Source organism: Patiria miniata, unplaced genomic scaffold (assembly GCF_015706575.1).
Source record: "Patiria miniata isolate m_02_andy unplaced genomic scaffold, ASM1570657v1 HiC_scaffold_6, whole genome shotgun sequence".
Lineage (NCBI taxonomy): Eukaryota > Metazoa > Echinodermata > Asteroidea > Valvatida > Asterinidae > Patiria > Patiria miniata.
This window is the reverse complement of record NW_024037073.1, coordinates 22,732,773-22,740,606: the sequence shown is the minus strand read 5'-3', so window position 1 is coordinate 22,740,606 and position 7,834 is coordinate 22,732,773.

The window sequence follows — 7,834 nt, the reverse complement described above, 5'->3', positions numbered from 1 at the left end:
ACCATTAAAATGCACAATATAATCGTAACATACGATGTTATTTCATCTTGAAACGATAAATCTTGACAAAAATGCCTACTTTTCTGACGCATTTGTGATGGACGACATCGAAGCCATGCGGCAGCAGTTCCATTGGTAATCGCTGGTTCCCACCGCATGCTAACATAACAGAATCAAAGCTATGATGTAGGACTGGAACCAGGGACTGCGGCCTACGTACGGTGCCATGCAGACTACACGGCGTAACAGGACGAATTTGGATCGTAGAAAATACAAAACAAACATTGGTGGAGAAAAAGAATGACTGCAAAGTATTTCCCAGAACGTGATCTTGATATTTTCTGTGAATGTATTCTCCGTTAAAATATATTTATAATGAGATTTTACCGCTCCGACTTCACAACGCTGCGTACGTGTTTCCACAAAATGTTCGGCCACATCACGTGAGGGATCGTGCGGTCTCTGTATGCATGATACTAGCACTAGGGCCGGATGTCACATTCCTCAGCCGCTTTTACCAGTTGGCCAGTAAAAGTAACCACTGGACTCAGGAAAAGTAACTTTAGCCCTGTCCGCACTGGACTTTTTTTGGTCAAACTAACCGAGACTATGGGTACTTTTCCCATTTTAAGTCCAGTGCGGACAGCCTAGGACGTTTTCCTCTCGGTTAATTTTCCTGAGTCCAGCGGTTACTTTTACTGGCCAACTGCTGCCCAGGAAAACTTCCCACGCGCCCAGGAAAACTGACCAGGTCACTTTTCCCGAGACGATAAGTCCAGTGAAGACAGTGCGAGTCGGTAAAAGTGGCTCAGGAAAGCGTACATCCGGCCCGAGCGCCCTGTTATGCATACAGAGACCGCTCGAACCTGCACGTGCAGTGGCCGAAAATTTTGTAGAAACACGCTGCGGTGTATCATCAAGTCCGAGCGGTAAAATCTCGTTAAAATATATATTTCAACGGACAAATACATACACAGAGAAGAAAGATCACGTTCTGAGAATTAATTTGCGGAAATTCTCTTTCTCAACCGATGTATGTTATTTTCTACGATCCAAATTCGTCCTGATACGCTACTGTCATGCATGGTAACATCATGGTCCGGTACCGTACGTAGGCCATAGTCACTGGTTCCTGGCCCAAATCATAGCTTCGATTCTGTAAGCATGCGATGGGAACCAACGAATACTGATGGCACTGCTGCCGCACGGAACATCGTACCGCAGCATGGCTTCGATGACGTGCATCACAAATGCGTCAGAATTATAGGCCTTTTCGTCAAGATTTAGCGTGTCAAGATGAAATAATATCGTGTAAACGATTATGTTGTGCATGCAAATGGCGTGTGTAATATTACTGTGCGTATCGGCGGCTGAAAATGTGATCGGCAAATTGTTTTCTGTGTACGGTGAGTCATTATACTGACACTGTGACAGCTCGGTTACTTCTCCCACGCGGTCTGGGTAAATTTTCCCGTGTCGAAAGTCCAAGTGCGGACAGTGGTCACATTTGACCATTTATCATTTTACCATCGTCTCGGTAAAACCTTCCAAAAAAAAGTCCAGTGCGGACACGGCTTATGAGGAAAACGTCCTAGGCTGTCCGCACTGGACTTAAAATGGGAAAAGTACCCATAGTCTCGGTAAGTTTGACCAAAAAAAGTCCAGTGCCGACAGGGCTTTATAAAAGAATGAATGTTTTAAGATATGAATGGCTTTGTAAACTTTGCATTCATTCATCAGAAATTCACAAGTTTGACAGTTGAACAAAGGTTCAAAGACAGAGGAAACGACAGACGTGGCGGAGGTGTCTTTATCTTGGTTAAGGATGGTTTCTCAGCCATTGAACTTTCTGAAGATGGTTGTGAATTACTCTGGTGCCAACTACCGCTCAAGCCGAAAGGAGAGGACATCTTCATCTCTGCTATTATAGAACCCCCGACTCCTACAGGCCAGAATCTCTAGAAAACCTAGACAGAAGTCTGAGTAAATTGCAGGCTCAGGTAAACTCCCCATTCATCATTCTTGGAGGAGACTTCAACATCCCGGGCATGCTTTGGAACTCAAGAACTTGTACATGTACTTTCTCGGCAAACGGTATTCAATCCAAAATTATCAACATCGCAGATGACTACAATCTCGAACAAAAGGCAAATTTTACTACAAGGAGAGACCCAGTTACAGGAACAGATAACATCTTAGATTTGCTCTTCACCACACGTAAAACTCTGGTTTGTAATGTTTACAGCATCTCCAGAATTAGCGATCACGCAACAGTGCTAGCTGACATAAACATCACTGCACCTCGCTCTGTCAAGCCCCCTAGGACCATCTTTAAGTGGAATGATGTGGATGAATCCAAGCTGAAAAAAATCTGTTCTCGAGCTTAAGACCGAATTCATGCAGTCATCTCCAGAAACCAGAACAGTTGAGGCAAATTGGAGTATTTTTAGGGACAGGCTGAAAACTAACGAATTAGTACCACAAAAACCAGTCCATGGACATTCTAGACCCTCATGGCTCACTACTGTCCTAATCTGTTGCTGCAGGAAGAAAGAGCACAGCTATGTGAAGGCAGTAACAAGCAGTCTACATTCAAACTTTTGCAAAAGGCTCACTGCACCGGGTTGGGGAACAATGTGTGACATATGACCATATTAACAAAAGCATAAATGCCTTGCTAGCAGTTGCTCTACATAATATTTGTTGTTGGGTGTTTCACGACTGCAGAAAGTTTGAAATCATTTCAATGTACACATGTATTTGGCCAAAAATATGAGCAAAAAAATTTCATTTTGGATGTAACATTGACACCGTGTAAGTGTTACGTCCAAATATGACATTTGTACCTTTTTTTTAAATTTCTGCGAAACATCACACAAATTCACTTTGCTAACTTCTTACTATACATGCAACACAATAAAAAAAAATTTTGTTACGGTAGTCAGGTATCAAATGGAGCAGAAATGATAGCTTGGTTGTGTGGATGTAACATTGACACGGTGTAAAACCCAATGTCACACTTCCATTGCGTGATTTTTACACCGTTACATCCACACTAGAGGTATTGTTTCTGCTATATTTGAACCCTGACTATACCAAAACAAAAGCTTTTCTTGGTGCTTAGGTGTCCAGTTGTAAATATGCAATGTCAGTTTGGGTAATATTTTACATACGTGTAAAAAATGGGAAACAAAGAATATTTGGATGTAACATTGACACGGTGTCAATGTTACGTCCAAATATGACATTTTTGCTTATATTTTTGTCAAAGTACTTTCAAATGATTTCAAACTTTCTCAAGTATTGAAACACCTTAAGACAAATATCAAATTGAGCAATTGTTTAGAATGCATTGATACTTTTAATAATATAACCAAATATATGGATGTAACATGCACTGCTTCCCAACCCGGTGGAATGACCCAAAAGCAAGTGAACAGCGAAATCCGAAGGGCTAAACGCACACATTTACAAGAAACTACATCTACAGCTAACCCCCAGAAATGTTGGCGCTACGTAAACAGCACTCGTTAAGACAACACAGGGGTTCAGGTTCTAAAACTCAACAGGAAAAATATCACATCTGACCAAGAAAAAGCTGAAACCCTACAAGACCAATTCTGTAGTGTTTTCACCAGGGATGACACCGATGTGCAGCCAGTTCTACCACCGAGTCCCTACCCAGACTTGACAAACATCACCGTGTCTGTTAGCGGAGTCCTCTAGTTACTGACGTCGCTCAACTTGAAACTAGCTGCCAATGAAGTTGCCCAGTACTCGCATTCATATTCCAACAATCACTTGACCTGCTGGGTTCTCTACCATCTGACTAGAAGAAAGCCAACGTAACACCCATTTTTAAGAAAGGCTCTCGTGCAGACCCGGCAAACTACAGACCTGTGTCGTTGACCTCTGTTTGCTTTAAGTTATTAGAGCACATCATTGATAGCCAATAAATGAAACACCTCCAGGAACACGACATCCTGAACAAAAACCAACATGCTTTTCGTAAAGGCCTGTCCTGCAAATCCCAACTCGTAACAACTCTGGATGACATCTCCTACAATTACAATAATCAAATCACCACAGACATGGCAGTACTTGACTTCTCCAAAGCATTCGACATAGTTTCTCATCAAAAACTGGTCCAAACATTACACTACTTCGGGATAAGGGGAAAAACACAGAGATGGATCAGGGAATTCTTAACCAACAGGTCACAATGAGTTGCGGTAAATGGAAAATCTTTGAAATGGCAAAGTGTCGACAGTGGCGTACCACAAGGCACCGTGCTTGGCCCCCATCGGTTTTTACTTTTCATCGATGACATTAGCAAATCAGTGACTGGCACAACTCGCCTTTTCGCTGACGACTGCCTGTTATATTGGAAGATCTGCTCATCAACTGATGAACTGATGTTCCAAAAAGACCTGAACAACTTGGCTCACTGGGCGCAAACCTGGGGAATGAAATTTAACTCCAGCAAATGTAACATCATGCGAATCTCCGGGAAGCGGGACCCCGGCAAAACTAACTACACCATGTTAGGATCCAACCTCGTACTCGTAGAGAAAACCAACATCACATATTTGGGAATAATCATTCAGAATAACCTAAGTTGGAATCACCAAACAGCATATGCCACTTCCAAAGCAAGTCGTATATTGAGCTTCATCAAAATAAATTTTCATTCTGCATCCAGATCAGTCAAAGAAAAGCTGTACTTAGCAGTAGTCAGACCACACCTAGAATATGGCAGCATTGCTTGGAACCCTCACATAGCTAAGAACATAACATCCCTGGAAAAAGTGCAACTGATGAGGGCTGCTCGTTTCGTAATGCGAGATTATTCCAGACTGAGCAGTGTGACCGACATGTTGACAACCCTAGGCTGGTCTTCACTGGAAGAGAGAAGGAAAGTTAACCAACTTACCTACTTACCTACTAAAATAATACACAACATAGTTCACATTAACTCATCATCCATAGTCCCCAAACCAGCACCGGCTGTCAAGGACAGACATCTATATGCAGTTATTCCTACCCCGAACTATCCGGAAGTGGAACAAGCTCCCTTGAGACACCACAGACGCCCCAAACCACAACACCTTTAAGGATTTAATTTAGTTCCACTTCCCCAAGGCCTCCTTGCTAGACTTCCACGTGGAGTATTCAGGATAACCACCAAGTACCAAGTAAAGGTGCATTTTTTTTAATGAAATTGAACCCTCATTTCCCCAATTTAAAAAAATTACCTGGAAAGCAACAAAACTATTTTGCAACAAAATTAATTTCACTGGGTTAAAGTATTAAGTTTCCAATAAGCAAGAATGGACAAAATCACATGAATGGGATTACACTTTTGTAGCTGACCTGGCAAAGGAGCAAACGTCTTCACCAAGTAACAGAATAAAAAGTCACCTTTGGATTTGTCCTCCTCATCTTCATTGGGAATAGCATCCATAGTGATGGCCACATCTGTTGGCATCTTGACAACATCACCCTCTGTAACTGTGGTTGACGTTACCTCCCCAGTTGGGACATCATCAGAAGTTGGTCCCTGCTTCTCATCCATTTTGGTGTTATTACGTTGGACCAAAAACACACTGGAAATATAAAGAAACTGCACATAAAGCAGTTGTATACTATTGAAAGCCATGACCAGTGGGATATCTAGGGGGAGGGGTCAAAATTTGTCCCTGCTAATTTTGACTTTTTAGGACATATCATTTTCTGATGGCTGATAGGTCATTTAAGGGAAAAATTACGGCAATCGTGAAGTGTAGGGCCCCCGTTTTGTTTTGATCAAATTAGAATCGAAAATGTTTTTTATTGCTCAAAACTCACCTTTACAATCAAAAGCAGCCTTTTCTCAATTCTAATAACACCCATTTTACAATTTTGAACAGATTCTTGGGGTAGAAATCACGGTTTTCCTGTGCAGTTTGTACCTTGGGATTCAGCGCGCCTTGCATGCTCACGGAACATCGCGCGGTGATTGCCATCTTAATTTTCGGGTCGCATGTTGTCGCCGCGCCGTCATTGTCATTTTACCCCCAAATTTCCCTCAAATAATCAAAACCCTGCCCTCTATCTATGACAAACCTGTTTATTGAGAATGTTGCAAACTATTATGGTAGGTCAAATAATTTTTAAGTGGATTTTGTTCCCCAAGTTATAGGAACCGGGCCCTGCACTTCACGATGGCCGAAGTATTAACTCAACTGTAGCTGGAGTTACCCAGCCCTAAATTTTATCATTGGGTTGTCATCTAGATGACAACCCAATGATACCCAATTGGGTGCTGGGTAGTCCGAGTAACTTGGACCCAACTTATCGCCTTTTTTAACATTTGGACATGGTCTGGCGATAGTAAGGTCCAAGCTAATACCGAGACCTAGACAACACAGTCCCAAAAACCAACATTTTCCAACAAAAAACATCAGATTTCGCCTTCAAAACGGCTTCCAAATTACTAGATATGTCACCTGAGGTACAAGTAGACATAGATGATTAAGATGGTTGTACTTAAGTTTACTTACGATCCAGAAAAAAGGGAAATTTTCCGTTCAATTCTGAAGACCCCCTCTGCCTAGGTTGTCGTTGTTGTGCTGACGTTCAAAACTGCATGATAATGGCGTCTGACCTCGACCTCATGCAAATGTCGGGACGGCGCGCTTGCGCATAATGCACTGCATGCACGGCAGATTCCCCTGCGCCGCGCCGACGACTGTTTCCTGATGTAGAGCGCCAGCCATGCGCCTGGCTAGCCAGCACGACTCCTAGGCGTACTGCGAACTTACACAGCACTCTACATCAGGAAACAGTCGTCGGCGCGGCGCAGGGGAATCTGCCGTGTCGTCACGACATTTGCATGAGGTCGAGGTCAGACGCCATTATCATGCAGTTTTGAACGCGAGCACAACGACGACAACCTAGGCAGAGGGGGTCTTCAGAATTGAACGGAAAATTTCTGATGTTTTTTGTTGGAAAATGTTGGTTTTTGGGACTGTGTTGTCTAGGTCTTGGTATTAGCTTGGACCTTACTAGCCAGACCATGTCCAAATGTTAAAAAAGGCGATAAGTTGGGTCCAAGTTACTCGGACTAGGTGCTGGGTAACTCCAGCTAACTCAACTGAGAAAACACTTAAAAATTTCAGACCAGTCTCAAAGGGTTTGTGCACAGGGTGGCAAGTGATGGCCAGATATGGGAATCTTTCCTTTAATGTTAATTGTTATTGTTAATTAAGCATCTCAAACTTTTCACGAATGAGATACCACGCTATTGAATACAAATAATAAACGCAGTACGTCTATCAAACTCAAAGTATCATGTCCGATATGGCCACTTTTTGCAGTACGTTTCAGTTTCACTAAATAAAATAATGCAGATTTCACCAATAGCTAATATAAACAACTAAATTAATGTTATCATTTATTAAATGGTTAGATAAAATTATCTACTGATACTGACCAAGAAAGTGACACAGGCAACAGGTTTCGGCCACTCGGAAGATAGCGCCAGATTTACAGTCGCGTGTTTATGTTGTTGAATGCTGCCCTCATGTGTCGTTCGATTGGCATGCAAGCTCTTTCGAAACATCGGCCTCCATCGCAGGTCCCTACTGCTTCAGCTTCATATATTGAACTGGTATCCTTTTTTTTTAACGAGACGCATACGTCTTCCATAACGGAAGCTCAACAATATTTATTTGTCTATTATTATTTGACAACTCACGCTTTCTGGGTAGCTGTGTGGAAATTTCATAATCTTCTGAAATTTTTATAGTAGACGAAGCCGCAGCTGGGAATGAATCGAATTTTTAAAAACTCT